Below are 26,007 nucleotides of genomic sequence, written 5' to 3' on the forward strand. Positions count from 1 at the left end.
TTCCACGCTCCGATCCGTAGAATGCCAGTTTTCTTTCTCCTGATAACGACGTCCTCTTGAGTAGTCCCCGCCCGGAGATCCGAATGGGGGACTATTTTACCTCCGGAATATTTTACCCAAGAGGACGCCATCATCATTTAATCATACAGTAAAGCTGCATGTCCTCGGGAAAAATTACGGCTGTAGTTTCCCCTTGCTTTCAGCCGTTCGCAGTACCAGCACAGCAAGGCCGTTTTGGTTAATGTTACAAGGCCAGATCAGTCAATCATCCAGACTGTTGCCCCTGCAACTACTGAAAAGGCTGCTGCCCCTCTTCAGGAACCACATGTTTGTCTGGCCTCTCAACAGATACCCCTCCGTTGTGGTTGCACCTACGGTACGGCCATCTGTATCGCTGAGGCACGCAAGCCTCCCCACCAACGGCAAGGTCCATGGTTCATGGGGGAAGGGAAACCATGGAAAACCTAAATCGGGATGGCATGTCGGGGAACTGAAACTTGTTTCTTAATGGGGACTCATCACAGAAGCGGAATTAATGCTGTGTTTATCTCGATGAAGTATGCTGGCACTATGTACATTATATGTAGAGTTTCAGTAATGCTTGGTGATAACTATGTAGAACAAAATTATTCAGTCGGTTACCCCGCCCTTTATATATCCTCAATTTCTAGACAGTTCACTGCTTCCGATTTTTAGGGGAATCTGGTAAGACACTGATCGCTTATACAAAGAAACTGATCATTATGAGTTAACGCCCGATAGGTACGCAACACATCAAATATACTGCTAATGTGGGAACGATTTAACTGATCTAAGCTGGTAGGAAAACTACTGTAGTCTATGGTAGGCAGCCTATGGTAGTTTTACAAACTATAAAATTTGTTTTATGTGAGTCAGTTAACGTAGAGGACCATTTGTTTTTTAAAACAGGGAGATGTCTGTTTTAAGTAATGAATCGTCTTAAAAATATGATGTAGTGACTTGTATTGAGATATTATTCTGTCAGTAAATTGTAACTACACATGTTTACCTCTTGGAGTCACAGATGGTTCCACCAGCTGACAGAATAACAGCATTTTTTCCTAGTAAGTTCACTGAACTTATCTTTCCCATTGCTAACTTGCCTCCTGTTGTCATTTTTTGATGACAGGTTTCAGAGCCGATCTTGTACAACAAAACGATCACAACATCTCTACAACAGACGTAGCTTCGCCTGCGAAATGTTTGTCAAGTCGATGAACTCTTTTAGGCAGTTGTCCGTTTCGAGGCCGTAATATCTCCAGACAAGCACAAAAAACCGGCTTGTCCAGTTTTATAACACGATCCAATGTTATAGCCATGTTCCACACGCGAAAGTGCTGAAAAAAGACATGCTGACTCACGTCCTTTCGCTATCCCTTGTAAACTTTTATGTTTTTTCCTTGGCTGAAGGAGCGCACTAAAAACTGTCTGTAAAGCCAATGTTTCTAATCCAAGCACCGCGAGCGATTTTCATGAGTATTGGTGACACTTTTCTTCTGCGAACGAGCAATGGCTAAGACAGTGAAGATGTTTTTGGAACATAATTCAAATAACTGCCAATTATGATTTTGGTTTTTCACTCCGGATCGATTTTTATTTCGGTTTATTTACTTCTTTATTTATTTGACATCATATTTAAGGTTTTTTGTCTAGTGGGTACGCCAAAAGTGCCAAGTACTACATAAAAAAGAAAGGTATATACACTATATACACAGCACTGCATACACTGCATACACTGCACTGCATTGCACTGCACTGCATACACTATATACACTGCAGCATAATATTTACTGATCTACTTCATAAAATGTTTATATGAAATTATGATAAACCTACATATGATTTTTAATGAAATGTCTCGTCTCCAAAGTATCTGGTTATCTGCAGACTCGGATGCGTACGGCCAAAGCAGACACAGGTGTATCAGTTCCTTCCACAAGTACATGGCCGATTCCTTCCTCGCTACTACTCAACCCAACACAGTTCTATGTCTCTAAGTGGCGAATGATCCACTATCCCTACGAATGATCCAGTATCCCTGGTAAAAGAGGAAACGGCAAGTGGGAGAGTGTGCGTTCATACACGGTTTACTTGGTGGTCTAGTGTGGACTGCTGAGCATTACGCACTGCAAGACTATTCGGAGAGCGAGAGCGAATGAAGCAATACTTCTAACAGCAAAGTTTATCCTGGAAGAAGCGTCCGATTACGTCCTATTGTCAGCAAGATTAGGTCGCCTACATATTTTTTAGAAAAGGTACCTGAGAGACATACTAAGCCCCTATGCGTGTAAATGCCCGCAACACGTTCGTTATTCTGTATATTTTGTGACATGCTTCAACAGCTTCAGGCTGAAGGACTCAGATATGTTGGTGAGCTTTGACGTCGTTTCACTTTTCAGCAGGATCCTGTACGAGAGTCAGCTGAACTCACTGGTCAGAAATTTGGCAGTAAGACCACTGACCTTTTCGGGCGTGTCCTGACCTCCACGTACGAACGAACGGAGAGAGTCGCAATGGGCAGCCCATTCTCGCCTGTAGTTGTGAATTTGTAATGCGGAGCACTTCGAATAGGAAGCTCTGAAGTCCTGCAAATGGAAACCCACTTGCTTTTTGCATTATGTTGACGATGCATTCATCACCTTGCTCAATGGAAGGGGTAAACTCGGTGACTTCGTCGCACATCTGAACTCCATTCATCCCAACGATTCACTATGAAGACCGCGGCAGAAAGAAATCACCATCCTTTGACGTCATAGTTAAAAGAAGAGCTGATAGCACCCTGGGTCATGGTGTGCATCGGAAGAAAATGCTCATTGATTTGTACTTGCACGCAGGCAGCTGCACAGGACTGGGGTACTATAAACGCTAGTACAGAGGGAAGCACCATCTTAGATGCATATAGGCGTCTCCAGGAACGAGAATATCTCAGAACTGTGTTCCGAAATAACTGTAACTCGTAATGGTACATTAGTAGGGCTGTGCGCCTCTCCACTGCAATACAGCTTGCTGAGACGGAAAAAGGCACTGCCTTTTCGCCGTACGCCAGTCCGCTATCTGCAAAATCAGACGCATATCGAAAAAGCACCGAGTAACTTCTGTCTTATGTCTGTCAACTAAAACACGAGAGTTATTGGGAAGCGACAAAGACCAGGGCACATTAGATCCCATGCCAATGTGGCCAGACGTATATTAGGCAATGAGTAGGCATCGTCGGGAATCGATGCCGAGAACGCCAGCGGCACACTCGACTAACATCTCCCAACAAGTCGGCGTTCGGACCACTGAAACCGAAGAACAACAAGCCCTCTCTAAAGACATCACAGACACAGAAATAATAGACGGAATATACTCTGAACGCAACTGTGTCCCAGAGGAACGACATATGACGTATATACGATCAAAAAGAAGCTCGACTCCACACTCTAATTTCCATCCTATCCCTCATATTCAGTTACTATTTACACAACGAGGCGAAACCAACGAACTGGACGACCAGCAAGGCAGTCACGATCCAAAAACACGAAAAATCCAGGACAGACTCAAAATAATACAGACCAATAACCCTTCCGCACGTAAGAGGGAAGACTTACGAACGAATACTGACTGACATATTAAAGACCTACGTCGAATACTAAGGTACATTCCCCCTCACACAGACAGGCTTCAGACACACCCACTCAACAATCGACCCACTTCTCAAACTGACTGACGGTGTAACTAAAGGATTCAACAAGGACACTGCACACTTACAGTGTTCTTGCATACTAAGTGAGCCTTTGACAAACTATGGGACAAGGACTTGCTGTTCAAGCTGGTTAATATGTTCATTCCGAGTGATGTCGTTTGACTAATCACAACATATATCCAATAACGGACCTGTAGGGTGTATCTCGCCAATCTAGCTTCCGAAGCTTTCACCCCACAAGATGGGGTCCCCCAGTTCGGTATCTGGTCTCTACTCCTGTATACCCTATACACTGCTGACGTACCTGACGTGACGACACAGAACAAAACAGTTGGACTCTAGCAGATGACACACTCTACTGGTGCACCGGATTACGCACTACAACAATATAACGCAAGAAACGCTCGTACCTGCTCCTTCTACAAAAGCAGATGGTCAGATGAAGGATACGATCTAACCCCACAAAAACACAGACAGTCCTCCTTAGACACAGACCTCTAATAGAGAAAAGACAGCAAAAAGAAGACGACATTCGCCTAGCACTTCAGACACCCCCTTGAGACTAAACGACACAGCAGATACCTCGGGACCTATATTGAGAAATACTTTAACTGGAAGACCCACCTGACTTACCTCATAAACAAACCACCCGACAAATGCAAGGTCGCATCCATGGCTTCAGTACATACACTGCACTTCGTACATATGCGGGTGGTGCTGGAATACGCAGCAGCCCCCTGGGAGATATGCACACACCAGTAGCAAATAGGTTATACACAGAAAGGAGAGTTCTCTGCAGCACTGACAAACTACCAGCCACCCAGAATTGAGGTCTACCGAACAACCAGAGTAGAACCCCTATCAACTAAGTTAGCCAAACTGAGAGCTAGCTATGGTAAACACATATTAAACAAAAGGCCCAACCTGGAGGACTTAATTTCCACAAACCACGTCACACGCGAAAGACTAGGTTCTAACACATCATCCCATCCTGCACAATAGCCCAGAACACTGCAAAAAATGTACGCAGACCTGGCTCCCATTTTGGAACCACTCACAGAAAACACAATCACCGCCCCACATCTAGATGAAAGAACAGACGATTCACTACCACACTACCACACATGCACACACACACACACACACACACACACACACACACAGATATATATATATATATATATATATATATATATATATATATATATGTTTCAAGGTTTGAGTAGAGACTGGGTACGCAGATGAGGTGTCTTAAGTACTATGTACACGGTTGGACCACCACTATATATATATATATATATATATATATATATATATATATATATATATATATATATATATATCACTAGAACCACGATACCGCGATCACAAGATCAACACCCTCTTAAGGAAACCCAATGACACCCAAGGTCCAACCAAAGTAGCTCTGACCGTGTACATAGTACTTAAGATACCTCATCTGCGTACCCAGTCTCTACTCAAACCTTGAAATATGAAATATTCTCCCTTTTCCATCCCTCCGCATACCGCTGCCCATCAGCATTAAACTACTGTTAATAAGCTAAAAATGAAAATCTAACATTTGTAAAATTATGGTAATGTCGAATTGGTTATACTCTAAAATTAAAACAAGCTCCAAAGGGTCATTGTAATATGATGACGTCAAAACGATTATACTGTAAAGTTACAACAGGTTTCAAAGAATATTTGTAAAATTGTAAGAATCTCAAAGTGAAATAGCACTGTATTCCAAGAAAGGGAAAAAATCTAATAAAAATTGGTTGTAAAACGCTGTGGCTGTAAAGGTTAAACAGGAAACCCTAAAACAGCCCGCTCTGATCTCTGAAGAGCAGAGAATGAAAAAAAAAAAAATAGCGAGGACGTCAGTGCATATGACGATGCCGACATGTCTGATTGCCGAAAATATTGTGCCCGCTGGGCACTACGAACCGGCATACACGCCGGGAGAAACTGAATAATGAGATACACTACGTTTGAAAGCGGCCGCCAGACAGCCACGACAAAGCGGACGCGGGATAACGACAGCCAGCACGCATCCTCGGGAGCGGCGTCCATCGCTGAAGGCGCAGCCAAACAGGAAAGGCCAGCCGCCCAGCCACTGCAGATTAGCAGCTCGCCGGCCCTGACCCAGAGCCAGGCCTAGGGGACAGCTCGTTGATCTGCCAGACCCAGAATCGCCACACCAAAGTGGGGCGAGCGCTGCTTCTACCGTTACCGTCACATCTCCACCGTCACGTCTAGGAGCGCACTCGCTGCTAGAAGAAGTTTTGGTCGCATTAGAACCGCCTGGGTCTAGGCGCCTTGCCACCGTTAGCGCGGGTCCCCCCGTCGGAGGTTCGAGTCCTCCCTTGGGCATGGGTGTTTGTGTTGTCGTTAGCGTAAGTTAGCTTAAGTTAGATTAAGTAGTGTGTAAGCCTAGGGACCCATGTCCTTATCAGTTTGGTCCCATAGAACTTACCACAAATTTCTGTTTTTCCAGAACCGCCTAGTACGCAAAGTTACTGTCAGATTTGTCAGAGTTCATCAGAAAGAAAACGAAAATTGAGTTACATCTTAACAAAAACCAAATTATCTCATAAACAGCAGGATTCACGATAATAAAACAAGAGCTAATCCAAACTTACATAGGTGTTGTCGAAAACTAACATTTTGAAACCATGGCTGTGTACAAAATGCAAACTGACTCTTGCAAAGAAGAAAATGGCAACCAGCCATTGTTTACAATTCTTTTTATTTGCTCAAAAAGCGCCGTTATCTGTTTAGAAAGATAGACTCATATTCAGACGACTGTTCGCGTTTAGATTACATTAGTTGTCAGCCTATAGGCCTTGTGCCACATGGTTTATTGCTGTAGAGCACTGTACACCAAGGAGTATGGCCACAGGAGGGAAAAAATCGACAACTGATGAAAACAACAATTAATGTAATCTGAACGTCAAGAGCCGTCTGAAAATGAATCTGTGGACTCGAAACCGATAACGGCACAATTTGTATAAAGAAATAGCATGTTTAATACGGTGGACTACCGTCTGCTTCTTTGTAAGAACGACCTTGTATCACCTTACATCTACCAAGAGTAAACAAAGAAAAACATGCAAAACAGCTACTAGGGAATAAAATTGTTCAACAGGTTGACCGGGAAGATTAAAGAGTCAACGAAAATTTCAAATATTTACAAAGCGAATTAAACCACACCTATTCATAATTTACCCTACAAGGTCAACTTTTATTTAGGTAACACAGAGCAGGAAATGGAAAAAACAAAATTATATTACAATAAACAACTGTCGTTCCACAATAAACTGCCGTACTTTAATGAATCGTACTGTAAAATCATTTGATCAGGATTTGCGATGGATAATTATAACCTCTTTCCATTTTCCAGAGCTCAACATCTCACTCTCTGTGGCGAGACGCTGACTAAGCATTTTCAGGTGAGCTGTAGCGACAGCACGAAGAATTCAACAGAATGACGGAAGTATAGTCAGGGTCCTGATGCCAGCTAAATAAGTGTGTGTGTGTGTTTTTGTGCGGTTTCAGGCGGTGTAGTGTAGGTGTGTGTGTACTATGAGCAATGACCAACGGTGCATTATTAAGGAATAGTGTAAAAATTTACATTACTGTGTGACTTACATCTTTTTATAAATGATGTGTGGATGAATAAACATTTAACTACATATAGATGGATGTTTATTAGTAGTAGACTGAGTGCTGTTGCTAGTGAGTAGTGTAAATAGAGAAACGCTATATTTTTGGTCGGTACTGCAGTCCAGTGACTGATTCAGAATCACGTGAAGGAATGCGCAACATACCGCCCTAAATAGTTTCCGTTATTTTTTAGTCTTTGTTATTAGATATGAGACTGCATTTTGCGCAGCATTTGTAAATATTTCACTTTCTAACACATTTAAGTGCCGTGTAACATATTAAAGCTATTTGTAATTCATTGTTAATTCTTCGTGTATAGACTTTTATGGCGAGTAAAATGGTATATATTTTTAGAACTATTTATATAACATGTGCTCAGTTAAAGCATCAATTTATACCTTGGAACAGAAGGTCTTTTACCATGGAACATGTGATACATGCAAATGAACTGAGTTTATTTCTAGTCTTCAGAATCTTACCTGTCTTAAAACGGAAATTTGTGTTAGTTTCCAATAGATTCTATTTGAATATGTGTTTAACTTGTAACTGGCTTTTGATGAGATTTATGCTTAATTTGATTTCACTTACCGATTATTAGCGTTTAGCAGAGTGATAATGTAACAGATACACTATTAAACACCGTACTCACTGCATTTTCTCCACTGCAAATTTTTAACTCTTAATCGAATACCTGTTCGTAGGCACGTGACCATGTTGTATCTTGCAACATGTTGTCGCATTTGGAAAACCTTAATTCTCCGGGGTATTTTTTGTAATTTCGGAAAGAGACTGCAGCACATAAAACGTTACTGCCTTCATTTAAATATAAGAAAATATATTAGACTTCTGTTTCATGGCTGCTATCGACGACAGTTTGAAAAGTTACCAACGTACAACACTCCTCTACTCAGACATTTTGGAGATGATGCTGTTGTCCGTAAAGAAGCACTATCTGAAAAAATTATACACATATATTTATTCAGAGTTGGAAAGATTTCAAAATGACCCGAAGTTGGGAACTTGCTTTAAAAGTTCAAAATTGTAAAATGTGCACTTTACAAAACGCAGAAGCTGAGTATCGTGTAGCTAAAATAGGAATAGTCACTGTTGCAATCAGACCATTCATACAAATACCTAGGTAACAACCTGTTGGGACCTGAAATAAGCTTTGTCGTAGGTAAATCAAGCGGTAGATTCCCGTTCATTGTTAGAATTCTGGAAAATGCAATTAACATTCAAAGGAGATTACTTAGAAAATTGTCGTGCGGCCCGTTCTAAAAAATTTATTACACAAGTTTGTGGGAGCCATACCAAATAAGATTAACAGGGCATACTGAGAGTACAAAAAGGATAACGCAAATCGTCTCGTGCATGACTGAGTCACGGATTGGCATCACGGTAACAAAACCTGAAATGGGAGACACTTTAAGAAAGGTGTCTCAAATCCGGAGAAAGCTGTCAAGAAACAGAATTACATTAGAAATCTAGGATTGTATTGCAGGCCCCTACGCATGTCTCTCGAAGGGTGCGCGACGACAAGATAGGACTATTGTGTTACGGTGCACTACCAGCGGCTACATTTCCAACTTCCCATACACAGAAGGAAAGGAAATGACCATTGATACGTGGTTCAGTAAGGGACCACATCCTGCCATGCACTTCATAGTGGTTTGCAGTAAATGTAGGTAGATGAATTGTCATTGTTACTGAGGCTCTTGTAGTCGAAACACAAGTTTATAAATGGCGATATTGCTTTCTTCCGCTGCCAATGCCTTTAGCCGTTTTTTTTTTTTTGAGTGATTCACCGTTTTAGATATATTTCCTTCCCAAAACTTCCAGTATTGGGGCAAGGGGCTGTCACAAAAGGCCTGGATGAAACAGTGCAGTTCTTGATGTGTTTTTTCAGCAGATTTACGAAATTGAATGATTTCACGAATCAACACAATTCCAATATCTATCTGGTTTCCAACCTTTCTGAGTCCCCTGAGTACCATCAGATATCAGCTAGCATCCCCCACCCTCTCCCTCTCACCGCTCCGAGCCGTTATCAACGTTAGCGTCTGCTAAATGAAATATTTTTTTTTTAACATCTGCATTTCTAAAACGATGAAAAATGAATGATATTTAGTGTCTGCGGGTGTTTTATTAAACGAGGAATTATTTGGTCAATTACATCAAATGTATTTGCAGTTGCGAATATGGACAACCGTAAGCTGTATAATGGAATGATGACAATGAAAATTTATGTCACACCAGGCATTTTCACGAACATCGCAAGCGGTCGGCTTACCGTTAGACTCTCCAAACACGATTCATGGCCGGACACAAACTTCAATACGTCGTCAACCATGCATGCAAGGAACATTGCATCATGCTTCTGATCAAAACAAGACCTGCAATAACGTAATTAGTCAGTTCTTATTCTCAGTGTGTCGTTATCACTAACTACAATTCCTTCTCAGAAAAGAGGGCTGACTATCCACTTATTACAAAACGTGCTTCCTCTGCACCACTCCCGTCCCTAGCAACACTTGCTTCATCCATACCCTGTATCCCCATTTAAAGTCAACAAAGCCAAAATGTGCGTACTATACTTAGTACGACAGTTTGTAAATCACTTGTTTGTTGGACTTTTTACTTCTGAACTTGCTGAAATTGGAATACTTCAGGCTACTAATGCTTTGTGTTAAACCAGTGCCACAAATAATAATAATATATTAGTTTACTCATCTTTCGCCGGCAGGAGTGGCCGACGGTTCTAGGCGCTACAATCGGGAACCGCGCGACCGCTACGGTCGCAGGTTCGAATCCTGCCTTGGGCAGGGATGTGTGTGATGTCCTTAGGTTAGTTAGGTTTAATTAGTTCTAAGTTCTAGGCGACTGATGATCACAGATGTTAAGTCCCATAGTGCTCAGAGCCATTACTCATCTTTCTTAGGAGAAGAAAAACTTCTTAGCCAAGCTCGCAATAAAACACTGTATTGCCCTAATAGTCTTGACGTGTGATCATATGGATGTAATGTTGTGGCGATTTGCGTACGTAGTAATTGTAACTTTTACTTTTGGCTTACCAGCACATCATTCATGTTATATGTTGTGCATCTGAAGATTTAATGCAAAGATTTTGTGCTCATCTGGCACAATATGTCTTACAATAATAACCTTTACGAAGCCCTATGACGGTAACGTAGTTTTACCGAAACTGGTCATCCACAACACAGTGTTTTATTGCGATATTGGCTAAGAAGTTTTTAGCAAGAATATAGTATAGCCGCAACAGCAGTATAGTAGCCATTGCATAGTTACTGTGCTGTTGCGTTGTCAGCTACTAGTTTACTGTTGTGAAGTGAACAATGAAGCAATTAATGGTCTGTTGCTGCAGCTATCTAAACTGACAGAAGACATTTTCATAAGATATTTAAGCGCATGTGATGTATTATATGTCTCCATTTTACTGTCATAGGTGCATGGTACAATTTACTAAGTATGTGTGTGGTGGGTGGACTATGTGAGGAAGATTTTGTTGATACGTTCATTTCACATGCTGTAACCTCCACCACATTGTGTCACACTTTAACGTTAGTACTTGAGGAAAAAATCTAATTATTTGTAACTCGTGTAATGCATATTACAGTCTTACAAAATATTAATGGCCTTTTAAAAATAATTCACTTTTGTGACTTAAACACAACTGAAACCTTTTGCTTTTATCGGTCAGAAAATAACATTTTACTCCTTCGACAGCAGGCGCTCACGACACAGAGCTCAACGTAAACATTTTGCAGGTTGCAGCAAGCTCAACACCTAAAATTCAGATGAATTGAGATTTCGGAACTCCGGAACTGAAGGAGCTAGGCCAGAAGACGGCATCTGCAGCGCTCCAGCGAGGCCACCAGTACATAGTGACGATAGAGGCACGAGCTCTGGATTTTAGTTCTGTCGTTGCCAACAACCTGAAGATCTACTCTATGGCACACCAAGAACTGGGCAATCAACTACTGGAGAGCACGATACCACCTCAGCTGGGACACTAATAAGTGATCGGTCACACGCTCACTGCAACTTGGTAATAATTGTACCGCCCGCATCTCGTGGTCGTGCGGTAGCGTTCTCGCTTCCCACGCCCGGGTTCGATTCCCGGCGGGGTCAGGGATTTTCTCTGCCTCGTGATGGCTGGGTGTTGTGTGCTGTCCTTAGATTAGTTAGGTTTATGTAGTTCTAAGTTCTAGGGGACTTATGACCACAGCAGTTGAGTCCCATAGTGCTCAGAGCCATTTGAATAATTGTACTGTTGTTTTTCTGGCCGACAAGATAGTGTCAGCCTGAAGGTTCTATCTTGGCCGGACTTAGATATTTCATTACTGTTGGCTCTCAATACTTCTTCAGCGAAATGCCCCATGAGAGTTGTTATACGTTTCTTCATCTTGATGAACCTTGGGTTTGGACTTTGGTTTTAACCATGACTTATTTTTCCGTTTCAACCGACAGTTATTAGGACTTCTAGACTCTGCTCATTGTAGAGAATGTGACTAGAGAAACTTAATTCACTGTTTTTAACGAAAAGCGTTGAAAATCTGAAGTTTTATTCGCTGTTTCAAGTATCACAGAACCTATTGTGATTCAGGAAGTCTCTTACTTATTAGTTATCATTTATTTTGTTTCACTTACTGGAGGACTAGCAGTCATTTTTATTTCACCTATTAAGAACCATCATTTCTTTTGCTTCATTGTGTAGAATAGTTTCGTGGAAATTGTGTTCAATATACTTTTTGTTGTTCCCTATAAAGATATACAACTGTCTTATTTCGGGTGATACGCTGGAGGCTTCGAAACGTCTTAAAGTGCGCTCCTCAAGTTATTGTCCCCCTATTGTCATGGCTACCATTCAGAGTGAACCACTGTCATGAACTTTTAATTTTGACATTCCTCTTCTATTCTCTGGAGGTCAGATTGTGTATTAACAATTCACTGATTCGCGATTGGTTTCAAATGTTTCGCACGAAACCTAAGTTTCATCTTTCTATGACGTTATTTGTCCGTTCGTCCCCGACCGGAGAGAGTGGGCGCAGCGCTGTGGGTCTCCATGAAAGGGAGAGTTCTTGGTTCAGAAAAGTTTGACGGGTCCGTATGTAGAGGCAGGCAGCCGGAAGTGAATGTGTCGTAATTTCCAGAGTACGACGGTCTGCAGGCTGAGTGTGAATGGAAACTCTCCCTGAGGCTGCACACATGTTTCATTCGAAAGCGAGTCTTCATAAAACGCCTTATTTGCCCTCAAATGATGGCTTTTATGTTAGAAATTCCGCGCAGATGTTGGCCGAGTCGCCGTATCATCAAACAGTGCCAGCCGCACGGGAAGCAGAAGACGAACGAGGCCAAGTGCCTCCTCTGCGAGCACGGCGCCGTTTCGCGAGCAGGGACGCGTGGATAATGAGCTGGCCGAGTGCGCGTCTGCGTGCCGTCAAAAGCGGCCAGAACAGGCGGCAACTGTGAAGACGCAATACGAGCTGTCAACACCGGGCGTTCTAGCAGCTCGTGCTCGCATGCTGTGCGAATTCTAGGCGCTACAGCCTGGAACCGGGCGACCGCTACGGTCGCAGGTTCGAATCCTGCCTCGGGCTTGGATGTGTGTGATGTCCTTAGGCTAGTTAGGTTTAAGTAGTTCTAAGTTCTAGGGGACTGGTGACCTCAGATGTTAAGTCCCATAGTGCTCAGAGCCATTTGAACCATTTTGAGCAGGCGTGAGGGAGACGTCTAAACCAACAGGTATAGGATTAGAAGCATCCAGCCTCAATAACAACCCGGAGCCCGTGGAAAAGGCAAATTTTCCCTGTTACATCAAATGCCCGGAGATGCAGCACTACAGCGTCGTCGTAAGGCCTCTGTTTTGGTTGGTCGATTCGCTGGAGGGGACCAATCAGTGAGGTCATCGGTCCCATCGGATTAGGGAAGGACGGGGAAGGAAGTCAGCCGTGCCCTTTCAAAGGAACCATCCTCGCATTTGCCTGAAGCGATTGAGGGAAATCACGGGAAACCTAAGTCGGGATAGCCGGACGCGGGTTTGAACCGTCGAACTCTCGAATGCGAGTCCAATGTGCTAAACACTGCACCATATCGCTCGGTCTAAGGCCTCTGTAGTGAGGAAAGAACGGAAAGAAGCTTGCGACAAATTACGACTTTGAGTCAGTCCTTGAGGACTGGTACTCGTTCCGCGAAAGGTAGGTACCTTCTTCCTGTCCTTGTTAAATACGCTTGTAATCACCACTACATTTACTCCGCAATGCGATATAGGAAAGCTACCTCAAAACTCTCAAGTTTTTTATCCGTGAGCAATAGAATTGCAGATACGTATTTTCCGTCACGACGACGGCGGCGAAACTTAGTACTGTGGCTGCCAGAGCACGCCAAAAGCGCTGATGAGTCATTCTGATGTATGATGCGTTGGAACTACGACACGTTCCTTCGTATCGTTCTCGGAGCGTCGGTGTGGTCGTGCGAGGTCTCACTCGCGCTCCGGATTTGGAGTCGCACCGGTCGAGTTTGGAGTCGCACCGGTCGCATTATTGCTCCGAAGATTAAGTAGGAAATGTTTATTGTCGATTCCAAATAAATACACTCCTGGAAATGGAAAAAAGAACACATTGACACCGGTGTGTCAGACCCACCATACTTGCTCCGGACACTGCGAGAGGGCTGTACAAGCAATGATCACACGCACGGCACAGCGGACACACCAGGAACCGCGGTGTTGGCCGTCGAATGGCGCTAGCTGCGCAGCATTTGTGCACCGCCGCCGTCAGTGTCAGCCAGTTTGCCGTGGCATACGGAGCTCCATCGCAGTCTTTAACAGTGGTAGCATGCCGCGACAGCGTGGACGTGAACCGTATGTGCAGTTGACGGACTTTGAGCGAGGGCGTATAGTGGGCATGCGGGAGGCCGGGTGGACGTACCGCCGAATTGCTCAACACGTGGGGCGTGAGGTCTCCACAGTACATCGATGTTGTCGCCAGTGGTCGCCGGAAGGTGCACGTGCCCGTCGACCTGGGACCGGACCGCAGCGACGCACGGATGCACGCCAAGACCGTAGGATCCTACGCAGTGCCGTAGGGGACCGCACCGCCACTTCCCAGCAAATTAGGGACACTGTTGCTCCTGGGGTATCGGCGAGGACCATTCGCAACCGTCTCCATGAAGCTGGGCTACGGTCCCGCACACCGTTAGGCCGTCTTCCGCTCACGCCCCAACATCGTGCAGCCCGCCTCCAGTGGTGTCGCGACAGGCGTGAATGGAGGGACGAATGGAGACGTGTCGTCTTCAGCGATGAGAGTCGCTTCTGCCTTGGTGCCAATGATGGTCGTATGCGTGTTTGGCGCCGTGCAGGTGAGCGCCACAATCAGGACTGCATAGGACCGAGGCACACAGGGCCAACACCCGGCATCATGGTGTGGGGAGCGATCTCCTACACTGGCCGTACATCACTGGTGATCGTCGAGGGGACACTGAATAGTGCACGGTACATCCAAACCGTCATCGAACCCATCGTTCTACCATTCCTAGACCGGCAAGGGAACTTGCTGTTCCAACAGGACAATGCACGTCCGCATGTATCCCGTGCCACCCAACGTGCTCTAGAAGGTGTAAGTCAACTACCCTGGCCAGCAAGATCTCCGGATCTGTCCCCCATTGAGCATGTTTGGGACTGGATGAAGCGTCGTCTCACGTGGTCTGCACGTCCAGCACGAACGCTGGTCCAACTGAGGCGCCAGGTGGAAATGGCATGGCAAGCCGTTCCACAGGACTACATCCAGGATCTCTACGATCGTCTCCATGGGAGAATAGCAGCCTGCATTGCTGCGAAAGGTGGATATACACTGTACTAGTGCCGACATTGTGCATGCTCTGTTGCCTGTGTCTATGTGCCTGTGGTTCTGTCAGTGTGATCATGTGATGTATCTGACCCCAGGAATGTGTCAATAAAGTTTCCCCTTCCTGGGACAATGAATTCACGGTGTTCTTATTTCAATTTGCAGGAGTGTATATTACGCTGCTACACTAGCGAAGGAGTCCAAATAAGGGCCGCCGAGCTCTCTTTCACTGGCGAAATGCGATTAAATTTATCAGCGGTCCAAAATCAATTATTAATGCGCTCTAGCTTCTAACTGCGGATTTCTAAATCTGCCCACGGGACTCGGCAAAGTACCGCGCCACCTGTCAACAGACCGCTTACAACTTGTTTCTTTCAACTTAGGCAGATAATATACGGAAAAAAGGCCAGAACAGGATAGCAATTTAAAGACAACAGGTAAAAACCCACACAGAAACACCAGACTTCAAGATTCCATGGATGGACACGTAATTTATTAGATCTATCCAGATACGGCACATTTGCTAAACAGAAACTCCAACTGTCTAGTGCTCCACGCTCTAAAATAAGACCTCTTACTAGAGCGCACCTGAACATTAACTAAACCACATTACTCTCCTAGAAAATCGAAAAAGCCTAACAAGAATTCGATGGGAATGCATTTTTGAACAATCGAAGGTGTTCGTGTTGTAAAAGTGATACTGTTGCTAACGAAGTGTAAGTAGAAATTCATGGAAAAAAAGTTAGTAAATTGTTTATTATTCCAAAAGTAAGTATCGTAATTGTTAATACATATATCCCACTGTGACACAAGACTGTCAATGTCTTCACTGAAAAATGTTTCGTGGTACCGAGGTGTGCACCTCTTCGACCGAAGCTAGTCGACGGCTACGTGTGTCTTCCTTCAGGGCTCCGAAAATATTTAAATCGCATGGAGAGGTAGGGACTTTTAGGAGGATGTGTAAGTTTTTCCCAGCCAAACTTCTGTTGTGTAGTAGGAACAACATGTGGCTCCGCCCACATTCGTGGCCGTCGATTTGCTGTCTCACTGTGGGATGAATTTATTATCAGTTATGGCGATTACTTTTGAAATAATGAACACACTAATTACTTTTCTTCAATGTGCCTCGTTTACATTTGACTGACCCTTACATCACCAATGCCCAAGTTTATAAATATTAACCACTTCAACATTTTTTTCGGAGTGAAAGACACTGATGTATAGTTGCTTTAATTAATGTCGCAGTCAGAAGTAACAGTATAAAAAATATATATTTCTCGCTGCAAACGCCAATACGTGCATGCATTTCATCGACAAGAATTGCTTAGGAAGGCGAGACAGCAAACTGTTTTGCAAACCTGTCCATTGGGTTGCCTGCGTCTAGAAGTGCATCCGACTAATCCTTTGACTGCCGACCACAACATGGCCGGACTCACTGTAATACAGAGGCAAACACATTCAGTCCCCTGTTTCACACACCAGCCACAGCACATTTCTTGTTTCTCATTGTAAGCTAAACGTAGAAAAACAGCTTTTCGTGTGCGTGCAATGCCGTCGATATTTCTTAAGTATACATATTTTTTTATGCGGGCCTCACGAATGTAAAGCATCTTTTGCGTTGCAGTCTGTAGTTAAAGCCTCCGAAAGCGAGAACTGTTTTCCTGACTGTAGCTCTGTCTGTGAATCACATTAATGCCAAATACTAAACACTAACCACAACCGAAACTAGAATGATTTAAAAAGCATCGCTGTTTCTGGCCATTTCGCAGCTTGCGTGTTACCTTGCTCGCGGGGTCACGGAGTATCCAGCGAAAGGGCTCGTGGTGTGTGACGAAGCGTAAGAACGGACCACCTGTGAACAGAGAGACACCAGATTTAAATTAACAACTTCATTTCGATTCCACCGAGAGGAGCAGAAAGTCAAAAAGAGTTTTTTTTTCGTTCGTCGCTAGATATGGGAACTCATAACGAAACAGGAAAGAATAACTTGTACCCTATAGGAAGAATACCCTAAGCTTGAAGTCAGCTTCGGAAACTTTGAAAATTGTAAACCAGAGTGACCAAAGCGGACTTTGGATTCATCTCATCCTTAAACGGTTCGAGAGCACCTTGATCGTTGCGTTAGAGTAGTAAGTACAAAGTTTTAATACTATAAAGGGATGCGTAATGATTAGGCTATTCATTTTAAATGTCATACAGACGAATCATAAAAATATCCACAAGACCATGGGAGAAGGAAAAAAAAGGCAAACAGCGCATATTTAGCAGGTGTCGATGTTATTTCTGATTAGAATACCCAAGCTACCCACTTACAAAAGTTTTCGTTACAGGTGCACTTTCGTCGCAGTCCACGTAGACAATAATTTTTCATGCGTGTAACCAGACTAATGTTTACATTTTTAAGGAAAATGATTATGGCTGGCCTGCTGGCTTCTTCGCGTGCTATGAGAACCGTATGAGCATTATTTACAGCACCTGACGAAGGCGGCAAGGGCAGTGCTCGAAAAAAGAAGACGTGATGAATATTTCTCGAATGGACGGATGTAAGGCAATGATATCAATGATATTTAGTTCTGTTATTCTGATACACGTAGCGCTAGAACTTAAGCCAAGTAGGAACTTGATATGTGAAGTGTTTCATACGGTTTCTTAAAGTGTTCATGTTACATGCGTTATTCATATAGATAAACTATAGTAAGATCAAGAAATAAAAACTGAGACAGAACGACAGTATAAAAAATTAATTAGGAGTTAGCCTCGTGCAAGTAGATTACCACACCTGTTGGTTGATAAAAAAAATGTCATGTGACTAGGGCCTCCCGTCAGGCAGACAGTTCAACGGGTGCAAGTCTTTCGATTTGACGCTACTTCGGCGACTTGCGCGTCCATGGCGATGAAATGATGATGAGGAGGACAACACAACACTCAGTCCCTGAGCGGAGTAAATCTCCGACCCAGCCGGAAATCGAACCGGGCTCTTAGGATTGACATTCTGTCGCGCTGACCACTCAGCTACCGGGAGCAGACTGTTGGTTGGTGACCAAACACAAATGTGCCAACGAATTTCTCATTGATGTTAGAATTCTTTTAATAATAATCCAGCTAATTTTGTGCTCCAAATTTGTACCGTGAATGTCACGAGGGATCACCATATCAGTAAAAAAACTCATTGGTTCCCGCATGCTCTTGTGTATTCTGGCAGCGGGTTTGATGATAAAATATGGTAATAGGCTCACTGGGCAAAATTAGTCACCCCAGTGCGCACGCACAGATGAATCGTTAAGCCTTTACAGATGGGGCAGCGATCGGTTGTCGTGCTCAACCACGGGCGCACTGCTTTTACGCGAGCATAAGGCAGTAGTGTAACAATCGAGGCCAAGAAAGACGACGTCAGAACTGTGGCCGGAGAAAGATCCTGACTGAGACGGACCGGAGACGTGTTTCACGGCTTAAGAATCAAAATCGCTTCCATATCGACAGGAACTGCTGCAGGCAGTGAATGAAAGTCTGTCCCCACCTGTTAGAGAGGACACTGCGACAGTAAATGCATGCAATGAACATCAGGGGTCGGTCTCTTCGAAAAAGGCCATTACTCACACAGGCACACAAAAACATCACTAGAATATACTGGGACTGGTTTTATGAACTCCACCTCATTTTATCACATCTAGATTGGCCAACAAAATCACCTTACTTGTACCCTGTAGAAAATCTGTGGGACGTACTGGAACAGCGGGTTTACGCCGACATGAGTATCCCTGCAATTTGGGGGAATTGCGTGATAAAATGCTCACCGAGTGGCTTAACCTCGATTCGACGTACCTGCTCAACCTTGTGGACCCCTTTTCTAACCGATTACAGGCGGTTATCAAAACCAGGGGCGGAATTACACGGTATTAAATGATTCTTGTAACGATAGCCTTAGGGGTGATACTTTTTTTTTGTCTCGTGACCTTAGTATGTGTGTGTACAAAGTGGCATGTTCCACTTTAGGTTATGAGATGGATCACGTGAAGAATGAATGCATAGGTATATCGTCTGGAACATTTATTTCCATAACAAATCAAAATGATGTGCAAACTAGGTCTCAATTTGACGGCTGCTTTACATAAATACCAGTGTCTCAGGCTAGGGAAACGAGACATACAGCTGAAAAACATTTTGCATCAGTTGCATGTCTATGAACGTGCGTGGGCTTCGATTCAAGGGGAACTGGAAGTGTAAGAATAAGCGTTATGAAACGAAAAATGAAAATACTTTTACTGCGAAATAAAAACAAAACAATAAGCGAAATACGTTTCATTATAAAATATTTTGATTATCTCGATCTCAAAGATCTATTACTTTAAAACTGATTACTAGTTCCGGTTGCTAAACAACTTTCTTGAAATCTGCAAAAGTAACAAGAAACAGAAAATTCCCTTAGGTTAAATTGACTTCCAGAATATTCAGGAACACACATTGTTTGAAAGTAATGACCGTTAAGTATTGGTAATATTTTGTATGATCTTCAATAAATATGTGGAGGTGCCGGTGCAATGGATCGGTTTGAACATATCCTGCACGGAAGACGGCGATATGCACTGCTGTCTTCCATCGGCCCTCCGTGCGCGCGCGTAGACTGGGAGGTGGCACCATAGCCACAGCGGCAGACCTTTGGCCTCTAATAGCTATCTTAATAAGTAATTTTAATATTTATGACCAGTACTCATTTGTTTAAAAGGTGCAAATTACAATCCTTGATTTTTGCCATTATTTAAATGGTTACCTTCTCATAGTTTCTAAGTGCTCTTCTGTGTTCCTAGCTGCCACCCGCTGTGGCCGAGCAGTTCTAGGCGTTTCAGTCCCGAGCCACGCGGCTGCTACGGTCGCAGGTACGAAACCTGCCTGGGGCATGGATGTGTGATGTCCATGGGCTAGTTAGGTTTAGGTAGTTCTAAGTCTAAGGGACTGATATTCTCAGGTGTTAAGTCCCACAGTGCTTAGAGCCATTTGAATTTGTTCCTAACTGTACTACGAAACTGACATTCGCACCGTTATTTGAATATTTCATATATTTTCTCTTATGTAATTTATAGTTTGTATTATAGATCGTGTAGTTAATTTTGTTTTTTGTAATTGCAACTGTGTGCACTTGCGCGCTACATGTTGGTCCATATGGTATTTTTGACTGGCGCTGACAATCACACACAGCAGTTAGTGTTTTGATGGCTCCAAATGGGACAAACATGCTCGATCAAATTTTCATATTTTATTTTACGTTCTTGATACAAACGTTTAGAATTCGTAACGAGGAATCGTTAATTTTATATTCATGCACATTTCTTCAAAAATGTTCAAATGTGTGTTAAATGTTATGGGACTTAACTGCTAAGGTCATCAGTCCCTAAGCTTACACACTACTTAACCTAAATTACCCTAACGACAAACACACACGCCCATGCCCGAGGGAGGACTCGAACCTCCGCCAGAACCAGCCGCATAGTCCATGACTTCAGCGTCCTAGACCGCTCGGCTAATCCCGCGCGGCACATTTCTTAATAAGCATGGTATGTTCTTATGTTTACAATTCTCATTTTTCAATTAATTTATGTTTTTAAACTGCTGTAGTGGCTTTACTTTTAACGAAAGAAAATGATTAGGTTGTCTCCATAGGCTCAGAAACGCGTTGTGTAACTTCGTTGGTATAACCAACTATGTCTCGAAAACCTGGCTCATTAGGGAGCGTGGTATGTTTTCATCAAATTTTACATAATATGTCTTAAAACTGTTACTTGTTCACATCGATCTGATAAGTATTTTCCATCTATTTACATATTTCCGACATACACTATCAGACGATGCCAGTCTAGCTCTTGCTGGATGTTGACACAGAGTCTTTACCATCAGTGTGGTATGTTATCCCTACTTAACAGTCACAGCTTTGAAATAAAATATGTTCTCGAAGATAGTTAAAGTCAGTTTAACTTATGGCGGTTTTCTGTTTCTTGTCAGCAACCAAAGCCAGTAATCATTTTTAAAGTTATCTTTTTCCCATTAAGACGATTAATTTATTATGTAAATTTAAAAAAAAAAACAGTTTCAGAAATATCACGCACTGGCAAAGTAACACCTCCAGTTGCACTTTTACTTCCGATGACCACGAACAGTTTGGGCCTCCTAGGCCATTTTCCATGGGTTATGACTCTATCGCCGTGTTAGAATCATTATACTCCGACGACGACAGACTCATAACCCCTGGAAAATGGCCTAGGAGAAGAAACTGATCGTGATGATTGAAAGTGAAACTGGTGCTGTTATTTGATTACAAGTAATTACTAAAGTTGCGGAACCTGCACCATCATATTCCACTTGATGGGAAAGAAAAACAAAATAACGCTAATCTGGTGAGAGGGTCCGTCTATGTAGCTGAGTGGTCATCACGTTTGACTGGCATGTGGAGGTCCCAAATTCGATTCGCAGTACTGCCAGGGATCAATCCTTGGTGGAAAAAGTGGAACAAGGTGCTCTTTTCCTTGTGCTGCAAGTTGAGGAGCTACTTGACCCATTAGTAGGTACTCCACGTAACGAAAACCGATAACGGCCGGGAGAGCGGTGTGCTGACCTCAGGCCCCAGTGATGCCATTGGCATAGGATGACACGGCAGTTGGTCGGTACAGATGGTCCACCAGTCTTTTAGGGCTGGAGTTTACGTTTTGCTTTTACTCCGTTGTACATCTGCTAAATGAAAATCGCTGAGTATGGTGTTGCTCCAATCTGTACATAATAACAAGCTTGGACCCTCCTTGGGATACTGTCAACAAGGTGGGAAAAGCATTGTTTCCCAAGTTCCTGAGAGGATACCGCAGGACGTCGCAGGCTGTTGATTACATCCCATTTGGTTGACTCTTCCCTCCTGGAAGAAGTTGTCCACGAAGTCGGCACTGTTTTCGTTCTCGTCATCAGTGACGAACCCACAGCCGAACCGTTGACGGCAGGCCTGGACAGTGGGTTGGAGGATCCTGTCGAGATACGGCAGACTCCTGTACCATCGGCGAGGGGTACCCGACGTCCGTGTAAGATACCTGCCCTAAAACATGATCAACTCACCTCCCTGCCGATCCCGTGGGGCTGCATATCTGGCACGTGCAACGGTACGGGAGTCATACTGAACGTCGTGAGCAACCCATTGTTAAAACTGAAATTCCAATAACATAACACAAACTAAATGTTGCCATATTGTCACGTCATTACCGTTTGACAAAACCACAAATGCTGTTCGTTACTTGCAGACGCCATTGAAGCTCCGTTCTGCATTGCGCAATTAACGCCCCGGTAGAAGATCATTTGCAACAAAATATCGCGCGTCCTTACACTGCTCATATCACTGTGGAGAAGATCAGAACATGTCGGTGGGAAATTCTTCCCCTTGCAGTACCGGCTTGGCAACCTCCAATTACCATCTTTCGGTTCCATTAAGGGAGAGACGCGAGATCAGCGTACCGAGACTGTGGGGTATGCTCCGCAAACGGTGTGTCACTGTCTTCGGAAAGCTGGAACGGATTTGCGTTGTAAGGGTATTTTCAAATTTGCAGAACGATGGAACAAATGGGGGCAAAGAAACGGAGGTTGTCTTGAAAAGTTACAGAAAGTGTGCTGGCTAAGATGACGTACTTGGTTTGCATAAAAACAAAGACTAAAAAGTTTAAAAACTGCCGCTCATTACATTCAGTATGGTCCCTGCATCTGTCCGCCTCCAACACTCTTCTTCTCAGAGCTCAGGCGAATCCTTCACTCTTCGGTGAAGACAAAACATTCCATTATCCCAGTTTCCATTCCAAGGGCATACTTACACACATTTTTCGCGCACCACGATACTGGGGAGTTCGCATTGTTGTTCGTAATGGGCGCCTAGGAAGCAAATTGGTCCCGTGAAGACAGTTGTGTATTGCCTGGACCGATGCAGCCTTCCCAAATGCCTCCAAAAAGGCAGCTACTGCAGAAACATTCGTCGCGACACGTTCAGCAACTGTACTGAAATTTTAAAAATTTTCATCCTTATTTCACTGTCGCAGTCGCACGGTATTTGTGATATGAGTATCTTCGATTAGTGTTTGATCATCTTCAGATTTATTTACTTACGTATGCAACGGCTTGTCATATTGTAAAAATAAGTATGCAACTGAGAAGGTAAAATAAAGGATATTTTCGAGAACAGATTACACATATTTTGAGAAAGGAACTAATCATTAACCTATGCGTCGTATGCTTCCAACCCCTATTCACAATTTTCGCCAATCCAAAGCGTAACGACTAAGAGAGTACCCCTTTAGAGATCAGAGTGACCGCAGTATCAACAGAGGTACAGAGATTATTTGAATTGCTTTCCATTAACATTTCTAACTGAAGGGCACGTTTTCTTACTTAGCTGGCATTAAATGAGGCGGAGATTATGACCGATGTTGGTGTACCTTACTTTAATTTTTGGCTTCTGCGCCAAAGATCTAATGCACGGAGGCTCCAGCAGCCATTGGCCTCAGTCATTGCTGCTACTTAACATCGAGCTTTCTTCCATTTAGGTATTTTACTGGTGCACTAGTTTATTTATGTTCGAGAGAGATGAATATATGACTGGCCCTTCACCCTCATTAGCAGAGTGCCGGATGCGCATGGCTCTCTCTCGTACCAGACTCATTAGCAAGGCGTAACTGGCCTGCAGGCGATGAGGAGTGCAACTTCTGCCGATTAAGTCCGCTTCCTCTCTTTAGCTCTCTCCGACGCCCTTTGCGGGTCAGCAGAGCTGTAGCGACTACACAGCACAGCAACACTCTACGAAAGGCGCTACAAAGATCCCAGGGTTTCCTGACCTGTCGCGTATCATCCCTACCACAGCAACTGAAACATTTTGTTATCGTACGGAACAGTAAACAAAAACCCGTCCCGAACTGGCCATGAAGGCTCAAAGGTACCGACCGGCCGCCGTGTCATCAAAAAAAATGGTTCAAATGGCTCTGAGCACTATGGGACTCAACATCTTAGGTCATAAGTCCCCTAGAACTACTTAAACCTAACTAACCTAAGGACATCACACACACCCATGCCCGAGGCAGGATTCGAACCTGCGACCGTAGCAGTCCCGCGGTTCCGGACTGCAGCGCCAGAACCGCTAGACCACCGCGGCCGGCGCCGTGTCATCCTCAGACCATATGCGTCACTGGATGCGGACATGGAGGGGCATGTGGTCAGCACACCGCCCTCCCGGCCGTATGTCAGTTTCCGAGACCGGAGCCGCCACTTCTCAATCAATAGCTCCTCAGTTTGCCTCACAAGGGCTCAGTGCACCCCGCTTGCCAACAGCAGTCGGCAGACCGGGTGGTCACCCATCCAAATGCTAGCTCAGCCCGACAGCGGTTAACTTCGGTGATCGGACGGGAACCGGGAACAGTAAACAGAATACTCAAAAATTTCTATTTCCAAGGCTTTTAGTGTACGCTGAACACACAACGTAAAGGTGGAGTGAGAATGGCTAGAAGTGAGAAAAAAATTAGTGTTATACTCTCCAGAGTATTCTACACTGTGACCAATTAAAGATTACAAAAGGAAGGATAGCAAAATACGAAGTTTTAATTATTCGTTTAAGGTACAGAAGGGAGAACACATGATTAAATTTGTGGTCGATTTGTGGCTTTACAGGGTGTGAAATTCAGTACGCAGTGCTGCCATCTATAGCACCACCAACAGCTCTAACACGGCTGGATAGCAGGTCGAACTGAGCTTGGATGACAGATACTGGGTAAGTCATTCCGTTTTGCTTCAGCTCTGAGCTAGGAATCAGTCGTGGCGCCTGCAAGTGGTGGAGCACCAGTCTCTTGGAAACTCATGACCAGAAGTTCTCAATGGCTGGGAAATCTGGAAAAACTACGATTCAGCGCAACAAGATTGGCAACATGTGACATAGAGTTATCCGGTTGAGATATGTCATGGAGATCTCTAAGATAACGCGCACCACCCTTAACATTTTAGAAATGTAACGCCTGTTGTCCAAGCTACCACCTATGCGAAGTAGATGTGATCTTGTTGTGAATTCATTGGTACCCCGTATCATCAGGGTATGTGCTAGGCCTGTATAACGATGACGAATAAAATACGGCAACGTTCGTTCTTCTTGGGTCCTCTCAACACGAATACACAGCAACGAAAACATCAGTTGTAAAGAGTAGGTGAAAAGTAACGAAGCAAGTGGTGTTATATCGTCCACTGAGAAAAGGTAACATAGATAGATCTCAAAGAAGAAGGGCGGAAGCGTGAGGGCAGAACGGAAAGCAACATAACAGCTACGTGTGCAAGGAGAGGGAAAGAAAGAATGTGATGATAACGATGATGATGTTTACGATAATCTTCATCTAAAGTGTCAAAGAAACTGATACGTACCAGATCGTCTGGCAGAATGATGTTAACGACAGCTCACAAAAGGTGTACAAGCAGCCTTTCTTCCATATTTAATGACTAATGATTCCATCCACAAGCCCTGGCGGGGCCATCGGTACCGACAAACCGCTGTGTCATCCTCAGCTACAGGCGTCATTGGATGGTGCATCTAGGGGCGTGGGGTCAACACAACGCTCTTCCGCCCATTGCCAGATTTCGTGACCGCTACTGTTCGATCGAGTAGTTCCTCAGTTGGCATAACGAGACTCAGTACACCCGTTCCATGCTAACCACCAAGAAAAAATCTGACAGTAGCGGGAATCGGAACGGAGTCGTCCGCATCGCCGTATGCTGCTCTGACCA

General features: G+C 43.9%; 1 protein-coding gene across 1 annotated transcript in view; it reads right to left on the reverse strand.

The window, feature by feature from the left end:
* LOC126194779 (uncharacterized) overlaps positions 1–26,007 on the reverse strand; it is a 1,062,808-nt gene that overhangs the window by 701,964 nt on the left and 334,837 nt on the right. The window contains exon 3 of the mRNA XM_049933080.1: positions 17,019–17,089. The gene's annotated coding sequence lies outside the window, so the exon portion shown is untranslated. The remainder of the gene's footprint in view (positions 1–17,018; positions 17,090–26,007) is intronic.

This window comes from Schistocerca nitens, chromosome 1 (genome assembly GCF_023898315.1).
Source record: "Schistocerca nitens isolate TAMUIC-IGC-003100 chromosome 1, iqSchNite1.1, whole genome shotgun sequence".
NCBI lineage: Eukaryota > Metazoa > Arthropoda > Insecta > Orthoptera > Acrididae > Schistocerca > Schistocerca nitens.